The sequence below is a fragment of the Anolis sagrei genome, chromosome X (assembly GCF_037176765.1).
Source record: "Anolis sagrei isolate rAnoSag1 chromosome X, rAnoSag1.mat, whole genome shotgun sequence".
NCBI lineage: Eukaryota > Metazoa > Chordata > Lepidosauria > Squamata > Dactyloidae > Anolis > Anolis sagrei.
In genome coordinates this window covers 73,692,670-73,718,245 of record NC_090034.1, presented here as the reverse complement: position 1 = coordinate 73,718,245, position 25,576 = coordinate 73,692,670, and the positions used below count along the sequence as shown (strand labels likewise).

Genomic DNA, 25,576 nt, shown 5'->3' with positions numbered 1-25,576 from the left:
TATATGGTGATAGCACCCTTTGTCTCCCTTCCCCTCCAGACAATGAAACCAAAGGCTGGTTTGACTGGGGTTATAGGAACTGTAGCTAGTTCCTATAACACATGTTATGGTTGCCAGCTTGAAAGTGGTTCAGGGCTAGCCTAAAGCATTTGCTGCCTGAGGAAAAGGACAAGGTGGCACTTAATAAGAAAATCTTAATTAAAAATTATCTCCTGCCATGCCTCTAGTCAGTGAAGAAGATGAGGCTAGAGCTGATCATATGGCTTCACTCTCCAAGAAAATGGAATGGCCTGGAGGATCACGGAAAAGAGCCGGTGGGTGCTCCCATCCTTCACTATCTGCCATCTGAAATGGCCACCCTGTTCAGCCCAGTGGCCATGCCTACTTTGGCCAAGTCGGTTCAGACTTTTGGAGCCTCCCCATTGTCCTGCATCTTTGGAGAGAGCGAACTGGAAGATGCTCAAGCAACATTCTTCTCCAGTTGCACGAATAAGGAAGGGGACAATTTGCAGAGGCAAGGCATCCTTCAAGAAAGTTCCAGCCTTTTTGATTTTCTCATGGCGGCGCCACATATATGCTTCTGCAGAGTCCCTGAATTCCACAGAGTGCATTTTGCAAAACGGCAATTCATCAAATACTTCTGCAGCCTTGGCAGATGTTCCCAGAGCCTGACGAAATCATGCCCCATGAATTACCTGCATCTCATTTCTCTCGTCCATTTCTGTGCCAATTTGTTTGCCAGCTGAGCTGTAGCACCTTACTTGGCCATGTAGTGAAACATAAGATGTTGAGAAAATACATACAGTATGACTCCTGTCTCCTGTAGCTACGGGAGATACGTTCCAAGACACATACACAGTTGTAGATACCTTCATATTTTGATTAAACTTGGACCATAGGATAAAATCACACTGGAGGACCTAAAGAGGCCCACATAGACTTGCGGGAGGAAATATTTCTGGTGCATGTGTAAGTGAAACCATGGACATTGAACCAGTGGATAAAGGAGACATATTATAATAAATATATAATTAACATAAACTTCATGTATGCACAAGCAAAAGTATGCATATTTAATGGGGTTGGTTGTGAGCAATAATGAACTAGAATACCAAGTAGCTATGGGAAAGGAAGGGCATGTGTTGTGGCGAGGCTTATAAGGAACTCTTGCATGATGTAGGTGATTCTCAACCTTTGGTCCTCCTGACAGTTCGATCTTCACCTTCCATAAGAAGTCCAGAATATCTGGAGGGCTAAAGCTTGAGAATTTAGATGTATGTGCCTTAGTATCTAGCCGATACTATAGAGTAGTGGTTCCCAACCTTTATTTTTGACCAGGGACCACTTGCCCAGAGACCACTTGATTAGGAACCACTTTGACCAGGGACTATTTTGACCAGGGACCACTTTGACCAAGTTCCACTTGAACAGGGACCACTTTGACCAGGGATAACTTGACCAGGGACCACTTTGACCAAAGACCACATGACCAGGGACCACTTGACCATGGACCACTTTGACCAGGGGCCACTTGAGCAGGGACCACTTTGACCAATGACCACTTTGACTAGGGACAACTTGACCAGGGACCACTTTGTCCAAGGACTACTTTGACCAGGGACCACTTGACCAAGGACCACTTTGACCAGGGACCACTTTCCAACCTTAGTACCAGAAGGGTTACAAGTCAGTTTTTGGTCAACTTTAGATTTGGTTTGGTTATTTGGGGTGCTGATTCAGAAAATTGCATTGGATAGACCACATCAGCTCTAGTTTCTGAAACAGAACATATGCTATCTAGTAGTCACCATCTGCTCACCCATATTTAATAATCTAAACCACGGACACCATTTTTGGTCTCGCGACCCACCCACAGGTTGGCAACCACTGCTATAGTGGGAGTGAACCCCCAAATTAGCACGGATTGTGGAGCTTGCAATGATATCACACTGGAGGATCTAGAGAGGCCCACAAATACCTGCGGGGGAAATATTTTTGGTGCATGGGTAAGTGAACCAATGGATAATTCCTCACTGGCTGTTGTGAATTGTGGGAGTTGAAGTCCAAAACACCTGGAGGGCCAAAGTTTGCCCATGCCTGCTATAACTCTATCTATCCATACCAAAGTGTATGTGTGTGTATTGGGGGGGGGGGGGTGGACTACACAACTCCCAAAGTCTTCAGCACATGGACTTTCATTATCATCATTAAATATAATTCCATTTGTGTACTGCCTTTCTCCCAGAATGGGGCCCAAGGTGGCTTCCAAAACACTTACAAATTCACATTAAAATGTAAAACATCAAGTCCCAGAAGCACTTTATTAGAATTTAAGACTGCCGCACTCTGCACACTGCACTTGCCCTATAATATCACCTGTCACATCAGCACTTTTTAATCCTGTACCCTTTACTCTGGCCTGGCCCAGTTTTATCTTGTTGATGTATTGTTTATTGCTTGTGGTTTTGTTGTTTTAATACTGCTTTAATTGTTTTTAATTTGCTTTGAGTGTATTGTTGTGTGTGTATTGAGGCCTTGGCCTTTGTAAGCCGCATCGAGTCCTTCGGGAGATGCTAGCGGGGTACAAATAAAGTTTAATAATAATAATAATAATAATAATAATAATAATAATAAAGACAACCAAAAATAAAACCTCCTAAAATCTACTGCCATGCCTAAGTTTTTCTCTGTTTATGAGAACATGGCTTTCTGAAAAATCAAGTCCTTATTCTTCACTTTTAGATTTGTGTCATTTCAGGTGCAACTTGAAAAACTGCAAGTCACTTCTGGTGTGAGAGAACTGGCCATCTGCAAGGATGGTGGCACAATGGGTTAAACTCTTGTGCTGGCAGGACTGCTGACAGAAAGATCGGCAGTTCGAAACCAGGGTGTGATGTGAGCTCCCATCTGTCAGCTCCAGCTTCTCATGTGGGGACATGAGAGAAGCCCTCCACAGCATGGTAAAACATCCGGGTGTCCCCTGGGCAATATCCTCATAGACGGCCAATTCTCTCACACCAGAAGCGACTTGCAGTTTCTCAAATCGCTCCTGACACACACAAAAAACCCCTTTTGGTTTTATTAACTGTTACTTGCCTTTTTAAAAAAAAAAAAAAAACAATGGTATGGGATGAGCCTTTAGTCCTATGACTTCATGACAGCACAGATTTGGGGATTTGTGACCTGGAATACACTCAAGGCAAAGAATGACCTGAATTCTGAGTTGTTTGTGTCAATTACAATAGAGCTATTGATTCAGTGGCATTTACTTGTGTGTTGACTCACCACTCAGCAACCGACTCAGTGGGTCTTACTCTACTTGGAAATAACCAGTAGGATTCAGACCCATGTTTCTGTCTCCTGGAGGGTGATTCAGAAGTAGATCTTTCTCCACATTTCACACCTATTGTGGCATTTGCGCTTTTTGTAAAAAGGAGTATACAGCCAACCCTCCACACTTGCTGTGAAAATGAGGGATAGTGAATAAAATACCTGATATTATTTACCTGAGATAATACCTTCTTAGGAGCCTTTGGTGGAAGCTGACCATAAAGGTGTACTAGAAGATCTAGATAGGTATCTTTAGGAATCTCTAGGTTCTCCAGCATGACACTGCGGTCAATTTCCTGCGGAAGATGGCCACAGAGCAGGTATGGGCAAACTTGGGACCTCCAGGTGTTTTGGACTTCAACTCCCACAATTCCTCAGCCTCAGGCCCCTTCCTTTCCCCCCTCAGACGCTTAAGAGAAAGGCCTCTGTCTGACAGAGCCTTCAGTGTGAGAAGGCCTCACTAGGAGAAAGGCCTCAGTGTGAGGTAGACCTCAGTGTTAGTAGGCCTCAGTATGAGAAGGCCTGTTGTGAGAAGCTTCTGTGAGAGAAGCCCCAAGTTGAAGGCCATCATGTGTGAAGGCAGCTGAGGGGGAAAAGGAAAGAGCCTGAGGCTGTTAGGAATTGTGGGAGTTGAAGTCCAAAACACCTGAAGGGCTCAAGTTTGCCCATACCTGTCATAGAATCATAATAGAGGAGCAGGGGCGGCTCGTCCATTACGCAAAGTAAGTGGTCGCAGAACACTTTTTTTTTTGCCAGGGGCACAGAGGCGCCTCTGTAAATGCCCCTCGACTGCCACTTGAGGAGCGCCCCCACAACAGCCCTAGCAGTCCGGGGAAAGCCTCGGCTTTCTTGCCTTGCTGCCGGGTGATCCTCTTCCCAAAGGGGCCGGGCCCTTGAGCCTCGCCTAGCCCCTCTCGTTCCTGCTCCACCCGGCCACCGGGTGAGCAAGCAGAGCCGGCACTCAATCGTTCTCCGTGTTCGATCCCTTCCCCATGGCCGGCTCCCTTTCCCAATCCCCCGGCGCTCCACCCGCCTCCTCTCCTCTCCCCAATCCACGGGTGGGTCAAGGGGCGGAACCGCCGTGCCTGGCCCGCTTCGGGTCCGGAGGTGTGTCTGAAGACCCCAGCGTGCGCACCAAAAGTCGCCTCTTCTCCTGACTTTCTCTTCAGCCATTGGGACCGAGAGAGAGAGAGAGAGAGAGAGAGAGAGCCCCTCCGGCTGGAGGTATCTCCCACCTCCGCTCCCTCCTTTGTTTTTGCGCCTACCTTCAGGAAAGGTGGGCACCTCCACCTCTCTCTCTCTCTCTCTCTCTCTCTCTCCCCAATGTCTGAGGAGAAAGTCAGGAGAAGAGGTGACTTTTGGTGAACATGCCGGGGTCTTCAGGCACGCCTCTGGACCCAAAGTGGGCCAGGCAAGGGAGCAAATGCAGCAAGTGTAGTTACTGGGATGTATAGTTCACCTACAATCAAAGAGCATTCTGAACTCCACCAATGATGGAATTGAACCAAACATGGCACACAGAACTCCCACGACCAACAGAAAATATATATATCAATTATTGGTTGGGGGGAGGGGGCACCAAAATACTGTTTGCTTACCGTTGAAAATTACCTAGGGCCACCTCTGTAGAGGAGTCTGTGATCCATATAGAGGACACTTTAATCAAATTTGGTATAATTTATTTATTTTATTTATTTATTTCGAACGGTTTGGGACCAGCCTACCTGCATGACCGCATCTCCGTTTACGAACCCACACGTTCATCTGGAGAGGCCCTGCTCGTGATCCCGCCTGCGTCGCAAGCGCGTTTGGTGGGGACACGAGACAGGGCCTTTTCTGTGGTGGCCCCCCGACTCTGGAACACCCTCCCCAAAGATCTTAGACAGGCCCCTACATTGGCAGTCTTCAGAAAGAACTTGAAGACCTGGCTGTTCTGATGTGCCTTCCCAGATTAGGAAATCTCCAATACCAAGTCCCAGAAGCACTTTATTAGAACTAAGATTGCCGCACACTGCACACTGCATTTTCCCTATAAGCCATATATACCACCTGTCACATCAGCACTTTTAATTCTGTACCCATTACTTTGGCCCGGCCCAGTTTTATTGTGTTTTGGTGTATTGTTATTGCTTGTTGTTTTGTTGTTTAATATTGCTTTAATTGTTTTTAATTTGCTTTAGGTTTTGTATTGTTATGCTGTGTACTGAGGTCTTGGCCTTTGTAAGCCGCATCGAGTCCTTCGGGAGATGCTAGCGGGGTACAAATAAAGTTAATAATAATAATAATAATTTTTACCCCGCCCTTCTCAACCCCTGGGGGGGACACAGGGCAGCTTACAATTGGCCATAATTCAATGTCGCATCATAAAATGCAGAATAACAAATATAACAATTATACATGAACATTAATAAATAAAGATTAAAACAGTATACTTACACTCTGATTAGCTATTGCCCGTCTGGTGGCTGTTTAGCTAGCCATCTACTAATGATTACTCCGCTTAACTTATCCAAATCCTCTTCCATGCCATAGTCAACATTATCAATTGTCCTTTAACCTGATTGCCCGAAGGCCTGGTCCCACAGCCACATTTTAACCTTTTTTCTAAAGGTGAGGAGGGATGAAGATGACCTAATTTCCCCGGGCGCAAATTCCACAGGCGAGGGGCCACCACCGAGAAGGCCCTGTCCCTCGTCCCCGCCAAGCGTGTTTGAGACAAAGGCGGGGCCAAGAGCAGGGCCTCCCCAGACTATCTTAAGCTCCGAGGTGGGATGTAGAAAGAGATACGTTCGGACAGGTACACTGGACCAGAGCAGTATAGGGTTTTATAGGTCAAGACCAGCACTTTGAATTGTGCTCGGAATTGGATCAGCAGCCAGTGGAGCTGGCACAGCAGGGGGGTGGTATGCTCCCTGTATGATGCTCCTGTGAGTAATCTAGCTGCCGCCCGTTGGACTAATTGCAATTTCCGAACAGTCTTCTAAGGCAACCCCACGTAGAGTGCGTTGCAGTAATCTATTCGGGATGTGACAAGAGCGTGGACCACCATAGCCATAAGGGAGGATTAGCCTTCCAGATGCTGTTGAACTACATTTCCCATGATTACTCCCTTTTGCATATCCAGGCCATGGCTGCTGAAGGGTTGCCAGTCAAGTTCAATAACATCTGGGCATCTAGAGTTGCCCATCCCTGTGTAAGTATAGACTCAAATCAAATAAATGTGCATGTTATGAACATCTCATTGAGAAATGTCATTCTAGGTTCCTCCAGGAAACAGGGTGGCTATAAATTCCACTTTACAGAAGACTTTTTTTTGTCTGAAAGCTACCTCTTTGTCTGAAGAGCTGTCCAATTCTCATTCAGTGTAAAGAAGCAAACACTGAAAGGGGCATCTGGGAAGGTCTTCAGTCATAGTTAGCACCTGGACAGCACATACTGAGCAGCTGATACACAGCTCACCTGGTCACATTCATTTCAATGACAGTGCTTATTTTCACATTTTCCTCTGCATATTTGTATCAGCATAATGGTTATATGCAAATCTGTCACTTAATTTGTCCTCACTTTTTAGTGACCCATTTCCTTTTTGGGGGTGATGCATAATCAGGGCATGTAGGAATCATAGAATCATAGAGCTGGAAGAGACCTCGTGAGCCATCCATTCCAACCCCCTGCCAAGAAGCAGGAAAATCACATTCAAAGCACCCCTGACAGATTCAGCCTCTGTTTAAAAGCCTCCAAAGAAGTAGCCTCCATCATACTCTGGGCAGAGAGTTCCACTGCTGAACAGCTCTCACAGTTAGGAAGTTATTCCTAAGATTAAGGTGGAATCTCCTTTCCTGTAGTTTGAAGTCATTGTTCCGCATCCTAGTCTCCAAGGCAGCAGAAAACAAGCTTGCTCCCTCCTCCCTATGACTTCTCCTCACATATTTAAACATGGCCATCATCATGTCTCCTCTCAGCCTTCTCTTCTGCAGGCTAAACATGCCCAACTCTTTAAGCCGCTCCTCATAGGGGTTGTTCTCCAGACCCTTGATCCTTTTAATCACCCTCCTCTGGACACATTCCAGCTTGTTGACATCTCCTTCAATTCCGGGGCCCAGAATTGAACACAATGTGATTCCAGGTGTGATCTGCCCAAGGCAGAATGGGGGGGGGGGGGGGCATGACTTCACTGGATCTAGACACTAGACTCATATTGATGCAGCTACCGCATGACTTGCCCAAGGCCAATGGGGAGGGGGGTGGGCATGACTTCCCTGGATCTAGACACTAGACTCATATTGATGCAGCCACCACATGGCTTGTATTCACCTTCCTGTCCAGGAGGACTCCAAGATCTTTTTCACATGTCCTGCCGTCGAACCAGTGATTGTCCCCCATTCTTTCTCTTTGCATTGCATTTTTTTCTGCCTAAGTGGAGTATCTTGCATTTGTCCCTGTTGAACTTCATTATGTTAATTTCGGCCAATTTTTTTTTTTGTCGTGTCAGGAGCAACCGCTCCTGTTGTGAGAGAATTGGCCGTCTGCAAGGACGTTGCCCAGGGGACGCCTGGATGATTTTTGATATTTTATCATCCTTGTGGGAATCTTCTCTCATGTCCGCATGAGGAGCTGGAGCTAATAGAGGGAGCTCATCCGCCTCTCCCCGGATTCGAACCTGCGACCTGTTGGTCTTCAGTCCTGCCGGCACAGTGCTTCCACCCACTGCGCCACCGGGGGCTCCTAATTTCGGCCAATCATCTCTCTAATCAAATGATTTTGACCAATCATCTCTCTAATCTGTGAAGATCATTTGAATTCTGCTCCTGTCGTCTGGAATATTGGCTCTCCCTCCCAATTTGGTCCCATCTGCAACGTTGATGATCCTGCCTTCTATCCCTTCCTCTAAGTCATTAATGAAGATCCTGAACAGGACCGGTCCCAGGACAGAAGCCTGCTGACAGCACTCCACTCATCACTTCTTTCCAGGATGAAGAGGAAGCATTGGGGAGAATTACCCTCTGGGTTCGTTCACTTAACCAATTGCAGATCCACCTAATCGTACAGTTAAAGAAAAATGGCTTGGAGAGAAAGGCCAATGCTTTTCATTACACTCCCTATTACCAGATCCAAAATGAACTCAAAAGATTAAATATGACTTTCATTTGAGGACTCACTAATTACATTACATGTTTTGGAGCAAGATTTACCTGAGTAAAGATGTATTGGCCTTTCACAGCAAGGTCTATTTCCCCAATGAATTTATCAATTACAAGGCAAAGCATTTCTCATCCTTTTAAATGCATTTGTTCCATCTGCAGTCACTCAAGTCTTTGGTACCAATGTCATTCCAGCCTTCAATCAGAAAGTACATTCCATATGCAAGGAATATGAAAGATCATCTGTGAACAGGATGAGTTGAGCAAAAAAGGGTTCCCTTGTTTGAATGGCAACTCTTAGAATCCTACAAACAGTGTTTCTCAACCTGGGAGTCGGGACCCCTGGGAGAGTCGTGAGTGGGGTGTCAGAGGGGGCACTAAAGACCTCCAAAAAACACAGTATTTTCTGGGTTGTTGTGGGTTCTTTCGGGCTATATGACTATGTTCTAGAGGCATTTCTCCTGATGTTTCACCTGCAACTGTGGCAAGCATCCTCACTACCTCTGAGGATGCTTGCCATAGATGCAGGTGAAACGTCAGGAGAAATGCCTCTAGAACATGGCTCTATAGCCCGAAAAAACCTACAACAACCCAGTGATTCCGGCCATGAAAGCCTTCAACAATACAGTATTTTTTGTTGGTCGTGGGAGTTCTGTGTGGGAAGATTGGTCCAATTCAATAATTTGTGAGGTTCAAAATGCTCTTTGATTGTAGGTGAACTATAAATCCCAGCAACTCCCAAATGACAAAATCAATCCCTCCCCCAACCCCATCAGTATTCACATTTGGGCATATTGGATACTTGTGCCAAATTTGGTCCACTGAATGAAAATACATCCGGCATATCAGATTTACATTATTAATAACAGTAGCAAAATTACAGTTATGAAGTGGCAACAAAAATAATTTTATGGTTGGGGGTCACCACAACATGAGGAGCTGTATTAAGGAGTTGTGGCATTAGGAAGGTTGAGAAATACTGCTACAAAACAATACTATTTTAATATTATTCAGTATTTAATTATAAGGTCTATATTAATACTGCATTATACTATTGATTCCCAGAAACTCCCAGTTGCCACCCATCAATTTGGGTTCATTTTGGTTCCTTCGAGCCCTAAACTCCCTTTTCAGTCCTTTTCCTCATCTATTCCTCTTCAGAACCCCCTGAAATGATCTCAACAGTTCACATGCAGAATTCCCATTTGCGTTCCTGTGAGAAAGAACGGGCATCAAGGAGACTTGTGACAGGGAAAGAGCAAATACAGACACTCCGAATCCCATTTCTTTTCACCGCAACATGCCTCTCAAGCTGTTCTCAGCAACCCCTGGCTGTCCAAGGTGGCACACCTGTCGTGGTGCCTGGCTCCCCAAACCTGTTTCCCCATGTACCTGTTGGCCGGGGATTCCGATGCTACGATATCCGTCCCTTCCGCTAGAAGGCCATCCTGGGATTGCCACTCCTCGGTTTGGCTTGGGTTGTCTCCCTCCCCTCGCCTCACCTTGGAGCCCTCCTGCAGAGCTGCTGCTGCTGCGGCTGCTGGGTTCAGAGTGTCACAGGTGAGTGGCTGTCTGCACACCTTACAGGTTCCCACCCCGTGGAGCCCTGTGCAGTTTTGGAATTCCTTGCGTGCTGACAGTTGAGGAGCCGGTTGGTCCAGTTTGGCGTGACGTTGCTCCTCTGTTTCCTCGGGCTCAGCAACCCCTGGAGAAAGTGCTCCCTCCCCACATGAGTGGCTGGGCAGGGCTCCATGGCCACAGCTGGCTGTGACTTCTGCTTCTGCCATCTCATTCTCTTCGTCCTCCTCCCCTTCCTTGGTCAGTGTGATTCTTATCTCATAGCGGATCCTTGGGCCCGTCTTGACCAAGCCACTTTGAAGAGCCTCTCTTGTCTGGTCTATATGTAGGCTTGCTGTGGCTGTCCTGGGTTTGTCCACCTCATTGACCTGCTCGGAGAGTGACTCTCCGAGACCACTGCTGAAGCTCAAGTTCTCTGGTTCTACAGCGACACTGCTGTGAGAAGGCCCTAAGAATAAATGCCCACTGAGTACACTTTCTGAAAAAGGTGGTGTGGCCTTGCTGGCTTCTTCATGGACTGATGGAAGCTTGAGGACTTCCCCTTTCATTTCAGGTGCCACCAAACAGGACAGAGAAGAATTACTGAGGGAGAAGGACCCTTCCCAAGAGCTGCCTTCTCCCCAGCAGAGCAAGGAGTCAAAGGATGTGGACGGGACCGGGCTGGTCCCCACAGAATCTATTTCGATGGGCTGAGATGAGGGTCTGGCTCTCTGTGTTCCAGTGTCAGCCAAAAAAGGGCCAGAGTCAGACCTGCCCCTCATGTCTACATCACTCCCAACGGCTGGCCTTTGAAGCCGTCCCAGCGGCCAAGGACCACTTGCCAAGTTCCCGGGGATTTGAAGGTGGTTGTTTCTCTGTTTGCGCCAAGTGAGGCCCCCAAACTTGCGCAGGAAGCCATTCCTCCAGAGATCGGGTTCGGAATAGCTGAGAGCATGAGCCTGTGGGATAAAATGGGAGGATGTAAGAAAACTGGGAATATAATGATAAAGGGTGCATGTAGACACATTTGACTATGCTAGCAAAAGTACTGGCTTGTTCATGAGAACTCCCTTGTTACATTTCCACTCACAACAATGACAAATAGACTAAAGAAAGAAACAACTCTCCACAGACAACAAAAACAAATAAAAAATATCTCAATTTAAAAGAAAAATAGACACAGATTGAAAAAAATACATATCCACACTAGAAGCATGATATCACTGAGTTTTGCCATGAGCCTCCAGTTTTCATTGATTATCTCCAACTAGAACATGAGAGCTCAAATTCTCCAGTTCTGGAGGACTCAGCTTCAAGCCATGTGCTAATCTCCAGCTCAACTAGGGGTGATTCCAGACAGCACTATATCACACACTTTCGTCAGGGCAAAAAACCCCCCCCAAAAACCCGGGATCTGAGAAGATGTTCAGATACAGACCTGTTGGTCCTGGGATTCCTGCCTCCGTTATCCACACTTGCTATTTTGTCACAGGATTTTGCAGCCCCCAAGATGGCCACTGCGGGACTTTCACCAGAAATTTCAGTGGGTTTAAACGAAATTAAGATGTGAACATGCGAATCATTGCACAAGATCCATTCCTGGGTTATATAAGCTGCAGGGCCATCTGTGCAGACAGGGTGTTGTTCCTGGTTTATGCCTGTCTGTTGACTAGGAAGCCACAACTTTGTACTGGCTAGAGAAAATGTGCCTTCCACACAATTCATAAAGTTTCTGGCACACAAAGTTTTCACCTTCTACTCAACTGTCACCTTCTTTTTAGGAACCAGCCAATCAGGAACAGGCATCTAAAACCTGGGAACAAATCCACATAAAAAATTTCAGTGATTTCCGATTGCAGATATTTGAATATGCAGATTTTCAGCTCAAAACGGGATATTCCCACACCTGAAAATCTTGCGTTTTTTGCCATCTGCAGCAATTGCTTCCACGTATTGTCGAAGGCTTTCATGGCTGGAATCACTAGGTTCTTGTAGGTTTTTTTGGGGCTATAGGGCCAAGTTCTAGAGGCATTTCTCCTGACGTTTTGCCTGCATCTATGGCAAGCATCCTCACTACCTCTGAGGATGCTTGCCATAGATGCAGCAAAACGTCAGGAGAAATGCCTCTAGAACATGGCCCTATAGCCCGAAAAAACCTACAAGAACCTAATTGCTTCCACGTTTGCAGGGAACTGCATTTAGCCACCTTCCTGTTTGCTGCAGGAGCTCCTTGGATAAAGGTAATGTTTGGACGGCTCTAGGAGAATAGCCGTTTGCTACAAATTGCAAGGATTTACTGATTTGTTGTTGCAATTTGCAAAGTCTCAGAGACCCCAGAGTGACTTTGCAAATTGCAACAACAAATCAGTTAATTTTTTCACATTGTAGCAAACTGCTACAATTAATTAGTTCCTCTGGTTTGGGGCTAGAGACCTGGGATAATCCTAATTCCGAAAAGGAGCCAAAGTGTGTTCATAATTCTGAAAAAATCAAAATTCTCTCTCTGGCCAAAAAGAAGAAGAGGAAGAGGAGGAGGAGGAGGAGGAGGAGGAGGAGGAGGAGGAGGAGGAGGAGGAGGAGGAGGAGAAGGAGGAGGAAGAGGAAGAGGAAGAGGAAGAGGAAGAAGAAGAAGAAGAAGAAGAAGAAGAAGAAGGGGGGGTCAAGCACTGGCAGTTTATGTGAAAGGCAGTCAAGAACCAACATTGAGGGAAGTCAATAGTAGTAAACTGCTTAAAGTGCAAAAGACAAAAAGGGAATACCGTAAAAACACAATCCAGAGCAGAAGAAAACACTGGCAAAAGAAGGCACTCCATGGATAGTTTCTGGCAAAAAATTGAGAGCCAAATTGACAAAGAAAAAACATGGCTGTGGCTCACAAATGGAACTCTGAAAAAGGAGACGGAGGGCCTGATTCTGGCAGCCCAAAGACAAGCCATTAGAACCAATGCCATCAAAGCCAGAATTGAAAAGTTGACAACAGATCTCAAATGTAGACTCTGCAAGGAAGCAGATGAAACAATGCACATTCTGAGCTGCTGCAAGAAGATCACGCAGGCAGACTACAAGCAGAGGCACAACACCGTTGCTCAGATGATTAATTGGAACTTGTGCCACAAACATCATCTGCCTGCGACAAAGAACTGGTGGCATAACAAGCCAGAAAGACTTACAGAGAATGAACATGCCAAACTCCTCTGGGACTTCCGGATTCAGATAGACAGAGTTTTAGAGCATAATACTCCTGACCTCACAATCATGTTAAAAAACAAAATATGGATAGACGATGTCGCAATCCCAGGTGACAGCAGGATTGCAGAGAAACGACTGTAAAAGCTGACACGATATGAGGTTTTAAAGATCGAACTGCAAAGACTTTGGCACAAGCCAGTAAAGGTGGTCCCAATGGTGATCGGCACACTGGGTGCAGTGCCTAAAGACCTTGGCCTGCACTTAAACATAATCGGCGCTGACAAAATTACCATCTGCCAGCTGCAGAAGGTCACCTTACTGGGATCTGCACACATTATTCGTCGATACATCACACCGTCCTAGACACTTGGGAAGTGTCCCATGTGTGATCCAATTCAACAGCCAGCAGAGTGTCTGCTGTGGACTCATCTTGTTGTGTTTCAAATAATAATAATAATAATAATAATAACTTTTTAAATATATACCTCCTCCATCTCCCTGAAGGGACTCTGGGTGACTTACATGGGGCCAAGCCCAACAACAGAGTTAAAATCATAGCACATTGGAATGCATAACATCAATTTAAAATAACATAAAACAGCAATTATAATAAAATATAAAACCAGCATCAAAACCAACGACAATAGCATAATTCATCTAAATGGCTTCTGAAAGTGATGGTTTTCTTGACAAAGTATGTCCTGAAAAACATCAGAGAGTTTTATAACAAGTCAGTTGAGGTGGGCCCTTAAATATCCAAGCCATAAATCATTTAGGGCTTTAAATGAGTGATTCTGAACTAACAAGGCATATCTCTCAATCCCTCTGTTAATATTTCAGATTTCAAAAGAAATTATAGGAGGATGCAGGCTTGAACTGGGCACAAGAAATAGTTGTATTTATCAAAGGATTAAAATATATTAGTTGTGCTACTTTAAAGGTTAAAACCAACACTCTTGAGATGGATCCAAAAACAGTAGGAACAAACAGGGTAGAAGAGGACACTATTTATCTCCAGCCAGCACTGAAGCACAACGTGTTTTGGGCTTTGCCCTGAAGCATGATGCTCCAACTGCAAGGTTGTCACTCCATATATTCAGTTTGCCGTGCAGAAAGGAATTCCATGAGTAATATGCTATTGAGCCATCAACCACCCCACATGCACACGGAGGGTTGAGGTGGACCCTGCACGCGTGCAGAGGTTGAACCAGATTCTTTACACATTAGTTGCTTTCAGTCTACCAAATAAATCCACAACAAATAGCTTGTTAAATCTTTTACTGGCCTTCTTTCTGACCTGTGCCACCGTTGTTTGCTTAATAGGAGTCTAAAAAGGGAGGGGAGAAGCCCAGGTTTTTATAAACTTCCTCCCTTAGAGCTACCTCGAAGCAATCCTTAAACATCCTTACATAACTGGACTAATAATAATAATAATAATAGTTGTTGGTGGTGTTGTTTATTTGTTCAGTCACTTCCAACACTTTGTGACCTCATGGACCAGCCCACACCAGAGCTCCCTGTCGGCTGTGGCCACCCCCAGCTCCTTCAAGGTCAAGCCAATCAATACCATCCATCCACCTTGACTTTGGTCAGTCCCTCTTCCTTTTTCCTTTCATTTTCTCCAGCATCATTCTCTTCTCCAAGGTCTCCTGTCTTCTCATTATGTGGCCAAATTACTTCATTTTCGCCTCTAATATCCTTCCCTCCAGTGAGCAGTCTGGCTTTATTTCCTGGATTATGGACTGGTTTGGTGTTCTTGCGGTCCAAGGCACTCTCCGAATTTTCCTCCAACACCACAGTTCAAAAGCATCTAATAATATTTATTTTAATTATTTTAATTTGTACATTTGTATCTTGTCCATTTCACCCCCGAAGGGGGGGGGGGCAGCAGGACGGCCTCACAATCAGCAACCATTAGATGCCCAAAGAAGATAATTATAATAACAATTTACATTTAAAACAATTGTTAAAATATCACATATAAAAGCATCCAATTAAAATCACGCAAGTTCTAATCATAATCCAGGTCAGTCCAATAAATCATTCTAATTGTTAGCGCTGCGTCTGCTGCTCAAAGGCTTGCTCCCACAACCAAGTTTTAAGTTTTTCCTAAAGGAAAGGAAGGAGGGGGCTGACCTGATTTCATTAGGGAGGGTGTTCTATAGCCGGGGGGCCACCACTGACAAGGCCCTGTCTTTCATCCCCACCAGACGCGCTTGCGAGGATGGTGGGATCAAGAGCAGGGCCTCTCCCAATGATTTCAAGGTGGAAGGAGATCCATTTGGACAAGTAAGCTGAGCCTGAACCATTTAGGGCCTTATAGGCAAAGACCAGCACTTTGAATTGTGCTCTGTGGCAAATCGGCAGCCAGTGGAGCTGATATAACAGAGGGGTGGTATGCTCCCTGTACACAGCTCCAGTGAGCAATCTTGGTGCTAACCATTGGACTAATTCATACTTTCGAACAGTCCTAAAGTCAGCCCCATGTAGAGCATGTTGCAGTAATCTAAATGGGATGTAACAAGAGCATGGATCACCATGGCCAAGTCAGACTTATATCATCATCATCATCATCATCTTGTTTGCTGTGTACTAATATTTTTGTGTTTCTAATAATAATAATAATAATAATAATAATAATAATAATACAGATCCCAAGTGTAGACTCTGCAAGGAAACATGAAACAATAGATCGCATCCTCAGCGAACATTGTGCAGACAGACTACAAGCAGAGGCATAACACCATTGCTCAGATGATTCATTGGAACTTGTGCCATAATTGCCATCTGCCTGTGACAAAGAACTGGTGGATTCACAAGCTTGAAAAAGTTACAGAAATTATTCTGGGACTTCTGAATTCAAACTGACAGAGTTTTGGAGCACAATACTCCTGACTTCATGCTCGTGTTAAAAAACCAATTATGAATCGTCGATGTTGCAATCCCAGGCGACACAATACGAGGATTTAAAGATCAAATTGCAAAGACTCTGACACCAGCCAGTAAAGGTAGTCCCAGTGATGATCGGCACACTGGGTGCAGTGTGTAAAGACCTTGGCCTGCATGTAAAGACAATTGGCGCTGACAAAATTACCATCTGTCAGCTGCAAAAGGCCACCCTACTGGGATCTGCATACTTGGGAAGTGTCTAGTGTGTGATCCAATACAACAGCCAGCATAGTGATCTTGTTTGCGGTGTACTAATCTTGTTGTGTTTCCAATCATCATCATCATCATCATCATCATCATCATTTATATTCCACCCTATCTCCCTGAGGGGACTCAGGGTGGTTTCCAAAAAGGCAAACATTCAATTCCTTGATACAACTGTAGATACAGATACAATAAAGAACCAGCCCGATCCCAAAATAAACCAAATCTAAGACCAAATTGTAACATACAACCTGAAATTAAATAACAAATTAAATTATATCTAACATAAAAGTATGAACATCAATTTACAAAATCACTGAAGTGTCATTTACAATAATATTTAAAATTACCTATGTAGCCAATAATGTCAACAGAGCCAACAGAGCCAGAATACAATAGCAATTTCCAGTCGGAGATATATTAGCTACATATAGGCATCTAATCCTCCTCCTCTCCAAATGCAAATGAGAAAAGATGGGTTTTAGTTGTTGTTTTTAAAGGAGAGAAGGGAAGGGGGTATTTTTATCTCTTTAGGGAGGGAGTTCCAGAGGTGGGGAAGAATCATAGAGAAAGCCCCTTCTCTTGTTTCCCACCAGCTGTACTTTAGACGAGGGTGGGACCGAGAGTAGGGCCTCCATCGCTGACCACAGTGTCCAAGTTGGTTTGTAAGAGGAGATGCGATTTATCAAATAGCCAGGGCTGTGATGGTGAACCTATGAAACTGGATCGCGATTTTAGTCAAGAGATGAATTGGATTGTTTATTGATATATGTATTGTGGATCGTGTTTTTATGCTTTTAAACTGTATACTGTTGTTTGTTATAAGTTGTTGTAAACCGCGTTGAGTCGCCGGCTAGGCTGAGAAACGGCGGTATACAAGTATAGCAAATAAATAAATAAATAAATAAATAAATGCTTAGTCATATGCTGTTTGATTTACGATTTGGTTTATGTATGTAAGGCACTGAATTTTGCCAATTTTTTTGGAAACCACTTTTGAGTCCCCCCAGGGGTGAGAAAAGCAGTATATAAATACTATAAATAAATAAATATTTCTTCTGGACGTTGCAAGATGGTAGCAATCTCTAAATAGTAAAACTTTAAACTTTTCCACTTGCGACCCCTTTAATAAACTAATAAAACGTAAAGGTTTCCCCTGACATTAAGTCTAATCATGTCTGACTTTGGGGGGGGGGGGTGCTCATCTCCATTTGTAAGTCAAAGAGCCAGCATTGTCCGTAGGCGCCTCCTTGGTCATGTGGCCAGCATGATTGCATGAAGTGCCATTACCTTCCCACAGAAGCAGTACCTATTAATCTACTCACATTTGCATGTTTTTGAGCTACTAGGTTGGCAGAAGCTAGGGCTAACAGCGGGAGCTCACCCCATTCCTCGGATTCGAACTGCTAACTTTTTGGTCGGCAAGTTCAGCAGCTCAGCGGTTTAACCCACTATGCTACCGGGGGCCTAAAAACTACTACTACTACTAATAATAATAATAATAATATCTTTATTTATACCCCACCACCATCTCTCCAAAGGGACTCAGGGCAGCTCACAGAAACACTTTCCTCCTGAGAAATTTTTACGTGACCCCAGGTATACACGTATATTTAAAAAAGGTATAAAAATGCACAACTTTTTTTGCCTTTCTCAAGCAGCAACCCATTTCCTCTCTTTCTTAGTTCAAACATACGCTCCCCTTCTCATTCACTACCCCAATTCTTCCTCTTTCTTCATCGGTATGCACTAATTTTTCCTTTTCTCAACCAGCAGCCTCATTCCTTAACTTTGTCCTTATGCTTTTGGGGCTGGGTTTTTTTTTTGTGAACCCCAACTTTCGTGACCTTCTTTGGGTTAGTGGCCCCCACTTTAAGAAGCTCTGCAAGCTCTGCAATAAACTATCCACCCTAGACAAACATCCCTTGACATGCAGGGACGTTTTTATGCAAGGAAACAATTGTATATTTGGATCATCCGCAGTCAGAAAAAGGAAGACGCTGTGACCTTGACATGCATTTAGTCTATTTAAAAAATAAGATGTTTCCAAGGGCTGTTCGCTCATTCTGCGGAGGAGTTTTGCCTATCTGGAGTGACACTAATTTGACATGTAGATATAGTGTGACTTCTATGCTGGTTTATGTAATCCCTGCTACCCCCAAATATACCAGGCAGTGGGAGGCTTCACTTGCAGCAGCAGCTGAAGCCTGCCGAATGCAAGCCCTGCCTTTCCTTGGGGCGCAGCTCTAGTGGCTGCAGAAAAACAAGGCTGCTCCACCCAAGAGAGCTGCTGAGGAAGCAGGAAACCGTGAGATAATAAGCAGCCAAGCCTGCACATTCCACACACCCCTTTGCAGAGATTGCAGCTGCCTCCCAAAGCAGCCTCCAACTCCATCTTGACAAAGGAAGCGCCTGACTTCTCAAGACGGCAGCGATTCAACCTGGGTTGACTCACTCCTAAGGTTTACAGAGTTAACATGAGAAGTCACTATCATGCAGAGCTTTGAAAAGCGACTTTTTGGTATCTAGCTCTCTATACCAGCGGTTCTCAACCTGGGGGTCGCGACCCCCAGGGGGGTCGCCTGGCCATTTTGGAGGGGTTGTGAGGCCACCTCCATTGGCACCGCCCCAAGGGCGCGGGCCAGGCAAGGTCTCCCTAGCGCGAGGCCTGGCCCCGCGCAAAGCCCACCTTGCCTGCCTCGCTCTCCCACCATTCGGCGAGGGGGCGAGGCAAGCGAGAGGTCCTCCATGTGGACCTGGCCCCGCGCAAATCCCGCCTCGCCTGCCTCGCTCTCCCGCCATTCGGCGAGGGGGCGAGGCAGGCGAGGCATCCTCCCTGCGGGTGTCAGAGTGGTCGCCAAAGACCATCAAAAAACAGTATTTTCTGTTAGTCATGGAGGTTGTGTGTGAGAAGTTTGGACTAATTCTATCGTTGCTCGGGTTCAGAATGCACTTTGATTGTAGGTGAACTGTAAATCCCAACGACTACAACTCCCAAATGTCAAGGTCTGTTTCCCCCAAACTCCACCAGTGTTCACATTTGGGCATATTGAGTATTTGTGGCAAGATTGGTCCAGATTCATTATTGTTTGAGTCCACAGTGCTCTCTGGATGTAAGTGAACTACAAGTCCAAAACTCAAGGTCAATGCCCACCAAATCCTTCCAGTATTTTTTGTTGCTCATGGGAGTTCTGTGTGCCAAGTTTGGTTCAATTCCATCATTGGTAGAGTTCAGAATGCTCTTTGATTGTAGGTGAACTCTAAATCCCAGCAACTACAACTCCCAAATAAAATCAACCCCTCCAACTCCGCCAGTAGTCAAATTTGGGCATATTGGGTATTTGTGCCAAGTTTAGTCCAGTGAATGAAAATACATCCTGCAGATCAGATATTTACATTATGATTCATAACAGTAGCAAAATTACAATTATGAAGTAGCAACAAAAATAAATTGATGGTTGGGGGTCACCACAACATGAGGAACTGTAATAAGGGGTCATGGCATTAGGAAGGTTGAGAACCACTGCTCTATACTCTCCAACTGTCACGTGTTCTGTTCAATGGCGTACTGGCCAAGGTGTCAGCTCACCCAATGTTAGAGCAACGTTTCTCAACCTGGGGGTCGGGACCCCTGAGGGGTTGCATAGGGTTTTCAGAGGGGTCACCAAAGACCATTAGAAAATATATTTCTGATGGTCTTAGGAACCCCTTTGGCAGAGAAGGCTGAAGATCTCTCTGCCTGTCTTTCTCTACCTTTTTGGAAACAGATGGTGAATCCTCCCACCAAAAGCCCTTATTGTAGGTGAACTATATATACCAGCAACTAGGTAAAGGTTAAGTCCAGTCATGTCCGACTCTGGTGGTTGGTGCTCATCCCCATTTCAAAGCTGGACAGCCGGCGTTGTCTATAAACATCTATAGTCATGTGGCTGGCATGACTGCACGGACACTGTTACCTTGCCGCTAGAGCAGTACCTATTGATCTACTCACATTTGCATGTTTTTGAACTGCCAGGTTGGCAAAAGCTGGGGCTAACAGCAGGAGCTCATGCCACTCCCTGGATTCCAACCTGTGACCTTATGGTCAATAAGTTCAGCAACTCAGCGCTTTAGCCCACTGCGCCACTCAGCGCAACTACAACTCCCAAATGTCAAAATCTATTTCCCCCCATATTGGGCATATTGAGTATTTGTGCCAAGTTCAGTCAGAGGTGCGAGGGGAACGGCGTGAGCTTCAGAGGGGTTGGCTAACACCATCACAAAATACAGTATTTTCTGATGGTCACGGGGGTTCTGTGTGGGAAGTTTGCCCCAATTCTATCATTGGTGGGGTTCAGAATGCCTTTTGATTGTAAGTGAACTATAAATCCCAGCAACTACAACTCCCAAATATCAAGGTCTATTTTCCCCAAACGCCACCAATGTATATTCAGGCCAAGTTTGCTCCAGACCTATCATTATTTGGGTTCATAGTGCTCTCTGGATGTAGGTGAACTACAACTCCAAAACTCAAGGTCAACGCTCACCTAAGCCTTCCAGTATTTCCTGTTGGTCATAGGAGTTCTGTGTGCCAAGTTTGGTTCAATTCCATCGTTGGTGGAGTTCAGAATGCTCTTTGAAAATAGGTGAACTATAAATCCCAACAACTACAACTCACAAATGACAAAATCAACCCCCCCCCCCCCCCAATCAACACCATTATTCCAATTTGGGCGTATTGGGTATTTATGCCAATTGTGGTCCAGTGAATGAAAATATATTCTGTAGATCAAATATTGACATTACAATTCATAACAGTAGCAAAATTACAGTTGTGAAATAGCAACGAAAATAATTTTATGGTTCGGGGTCACCACAACATGAGGAACTGTATTAAGGGGTTGTGGCATTAGCAAGGTTGAGAACCACTGCATTAGAACAAGGGTCTCCAAACTAAGGCCCGCGGGCAAGATGCAACCCGCCAAGGCCCTTGACCCGGCCCGCTCTCTAAACTTTACACTTAGGGTTGCCCTAAGTCTGAAACTACTTGAAGGCACACAACAGCAACAACTATCCTAAACAACTTGACTCTCTCATCAGCCAAAAGGAGGCCCACACTTTCCATTTAAATACTGGAAAGTTTATGTTGATTACAATTGTTTGTAGTTTTAAATATTGCATTGTTCTTTTTATTAAAAAACTTGCACTACAAATAAGATATGTATAGTGTGCATAGGAATTCGTTGATTACCTATTCTACAACATGCAGGTCTTGAAGAATCCAAGGCTGGAGTTAAAATTGCTGGACGAACTATTAACAACCTTAGATACGCAGATGATACCACTTTGATGGCTGAAAGCGAGGAGGAGCTGAGGAGCCTGATAACCAAGGGGGAAAAAGAAAGTGCAAAAGCTGGATTGCAGTTGAACATAAAAAAAACCAAGATGGTGGCAACCAGACTGATTGATAACTGGCAAATAGAAGGAGAAAATGTGGAGGCAGTGGCAGATTGTATTTTGAGGCATGAAGATGACTGCAGACGCAAATTGCAGCCAGGAAATCAGAAGACATTTCCTACTTAGGAGGAGAGCAATGACCAATCTTGATAAAATAGTCAAGAGTAGAGACATCACACTGTCAACAAAGATCTGCATAGTTAAAGCAATGGTATTCCCCGTAGTAACCTATGGATGGGAGAGCTGGACCATAAGAAAGGCTGAGCAAAGGAAGAGAGAAGCCTTTGAACTGTGGTGCTGGAGGAAAATTCTGAGAGTGACTTGGACCTCAAGAAGATCCAACCAGTCCATACTTGAGGAAATAAAGCTCAATTCCTCATTGGAGGGAAGGAGATTAGAGGCAAAGATGAAATACTTTGGCCACATCATGAGAAGAAAGGAAAGCTTGGAGAAGAGAATGATGGTGAGGAGAATGGAAGGAAAATAGAAGAGGGGCAGACCAAGGGCAAGATGGATTGATGGTATCCTTGAAGGGATTGGCTTGACTTTGAAGGAACTGGGGGTGGCAGATGGCCAACAGGGAGCTCTGTCCTGGGCTGGTCCTGGAGGTCACAAAGAGCCAGCAGTGACTGGACAAATAAGCCAAAAAAAAGTGTCCTTCCCCTCATTAAAGTTCCAACCTTATTACTGTACGAAACTATAATTTATATTGTACTAGCTTGGGGACCCGGCACTGCCCGGGTTATTTGAGAAAGGAATTGTGTCTTAAGGTTGGTCCTTATCATTTATATGGCTTGCAGTGGTCTTAGGAAGTTAGTGAAGGTACTGTGAGTCCCATCATCTGTGATCCATCCTCCTCCAAACTGCACCAGGGTGGAGAGTGGGTCGTGGGGGCTCTGTGTGCTAAGTTTGGTCTTGATCAATCATTGGATGAGGGCCACAGTGCTCTCAGAGAGTGAGTTTAGGTACTGCAAGTCCCATCATCTATAGTTTGTCCTCCCCCAAACCTCACCGGAATGTTGAGTTGGCCAAGGGGGCTCTCTGTGCCAAGTTTGGTCTTTCTTGGTATTTGGATAAGTGTCGCTGTGGTTTCAGGAAGTGAGTGAAGTCCCATCATCCATCGCCCGTCTTCCTCCAAACAGCATCGGGATGTAAAGTGGGTCATGTTTGGTCTTGATCAGACATTAGATGAGGGTTGCAGCAGTCTTGGGAAGGGAGTAGAGGTACTTGAAGTCCCATCATCCATAGTCTGTCCTCCTCGAAAGTGCACCAGGATGTAGAGTGGGTCATGGGGGCTCTGTGTGCCAAGTTTGGTCTTGATCAGTCAGTGGCGAGGGTCTCAGTGGTCTCAGGAAGTGAGTGAAGTGACTGCAAGTCCCATCATCCATTGTCAAATTCTTCCAAACCGCACCAGGTTGTAGAGTGGGTCATGCGGGCTCTCTGTGTAAATTGTGGTCCTGATCCATCATTGTTGGCAGTTGTAATGGTCTTAGGAAGGGAGTACAGGTATTGCAAGTCCCATCGTCCATGGTGCATCCTCCTCCAAACCACACCAGGATGTAGAGTGCATCATGGAGACTCAGTGTGCCAAGTTTGGTCTTTATCGGTAATTGGATGAGGGTTGCAGTGGTCTCAGGAATTGAGCAAAGGTACTGCAAGTCCCATGATCCATGGTCCATCCCCGGCCAAACCACACCAGGACGTAAAGTGGGTCATGAGAGATCTATGTGCCAAGTTTGTCCTGATCAGTCATTGGATGAGGTTAACATCGGTCTCAGAATGTGAGTGATTGTACTGCAAGTCCCATCATCCACGGTTCATCCTCCTCTAAACTGCAGTAGGTTGTCGAGTGGGTCATGGGGGCTTTGTGTGCCAAGTTTGGCCTGTATTGGTAATATTCTGACCCAGCCCCTGGCCTTTTCCTTTCCTCTCTTTGTCATCTCGGAATCTTGGAATTGAAGCTAGCCAATCAGAGACCATATGCAAATTTCCTTCTCATGTCCCCGTTTCTATCATGAACTCTTTTCTCCACCAGGGCCTCCTATTGAAGCTGGCCAATCAGAGACCATATGCAAATAGCACCACAGCGGCAGCCAATCAGAACGCTGGCACATACTCCTCCCGCCACACCGCCACATGTCCGCCGCATACAAACTTTGACTTTTATTATATGTATAGATTACTATTTTAATAAAAATAATAATGAAATCATTTTTAGGATACTTCATAATTAAGAAGATAATTAATAATTTTTTAAAATAATTCTGATTCACATCACATGAGGCTTATGCATACATTACATAGGCTGGGAACTTTACTATCTTCTATCTTCTTCTTCTACACACATAATATAAGTTAAAAATGTTTATGGGTGTATGTGGCAAAGGTGTCCACTTACACAGATAGCTTCCGGCCTCCACAAACAGGCTATAGTTCCAAGTGCTGAGAAGCCTCCAAAGGCACTCCCTCCACTGACATTGCAGGTTACAGCGAGCGCCATGAATCTGTAGCCCCAGAATGGGGGCCAATGCCTGGCTCGAGAGCAGTACGTGTGAAAAAGATCTTGGAGTCCTCGTGGACAAGAAGTTAAACATGAGCCAACAATGTGATGTGGCGGCAAAAAAAGCCAATGGGATTTTGGCCTGCATCAATAGGAGCATAGTGTCTAGATCTAGAGAAGTAATGCTACCCCTCTGTTCCACTTTGGTTAGACCACACCTGGAATATTGTGTCCAATTCTGGGCACCACAATTCAAGAGAGATATTGACAAGCTGGAATGTGTCCAGAGGAGGGCGACTAAAATGATCAAGGGTCTGGAGAACAAGCCCTATGAGGAGCGGCTTAAGGAGCTGGGCATGTTTAGCCTGAAGAAGAGAAGGCTGAGAGGAGATATGATAGCCATGTATAAATATGTGAGAGGAAGCCACAGGGAGGTAGGAAGAAGCTTGCTTTCTGCTTCCCTGGAGACTAGGAACAATGGCTTCAAACTACAAGAAAGGAGATTCCATCTGAACATGAGGAAGAACTTCCTGACTGTGAGAGCCGTTCAGCAGTGGAACTCTCTGTGTGGTGGAGGCTCCTTCTTTGGAAGCTTTTAAACAGAGGCTGGATGGCCATCTGTCAAGGGTGATTTGAATGCAGTATTCCTGCGTCTTGGCAGGGGGTTGGACTAGATGGCCCATGAGGTCTCTTCCAACTCTTTGATTCTATGATTCTATGAAATGCTGCCAATGTACCCCCACAAACAGTACGGCCCACCACCCAAGGAATGCTTTAATTTGGGGGGAAATTTCATCCTAGATTTGACGTTTTCCTCCACCACAGGCAGGCATCCCAGGGTTCCTTGTGTAGAATTTGCATGACCCTACCTCCCTTAACCCTTTCCTACCCTTTCCTAGGACATACAGCAAACAGAGAGGAATTGATCAGCAACTGAACAGACTGGAGGGGCTTGCAGGAGTGACTCAACAGGATGCAAGTTGTAGTTCACCCTGCATCAAGGTAGAGCACTGTGACACCCTTCAATAATTGACCTGGACCACATTTGGCACGCAGACCAGGTTTGGGGGAATTGACCTTGATTTATAGGAGTTGTACTTCACCCTTATCCAGAGAGCACTTAACCCAGCCAACAACAGATTTGGACCATACTTGGCACAAAGATCCAACATGGCCAACTGTGCATACAGGCCTGGTTTGGGGAGGACTGACCCACGATTCTGGGAATTGTAGTTCCCCCTCATCGTTATTTATTTTCTAATTGAAGCAT

At 45.2% G+C, this 25,576-nt stretch overlaps 1 protein-coding gene across 1 annotated transcript in view; it reads right to left on the bottom strand.

The window, feature by feature from the left end:
* CRYBG2 (crystallin beta-gamma domain containing 2) overlaps positions 1-10,164 on the bottom strand; it is a 114,304-nt gene extending 104,140 nt beyond the window's left edge. Inside the window, exon 1 of the mRNA XM_060784479.2 lies at positions 9,864-10,164. The gene's annotated coding sequence lies outside the window, so the exon portion shown is untranslated. The remainder of the gene's footprint in view (positions 1-9,863) is intronic.
* Between the last annotated feature and the right edge of the window lie 15,412 nt (positions 10,165-25,576).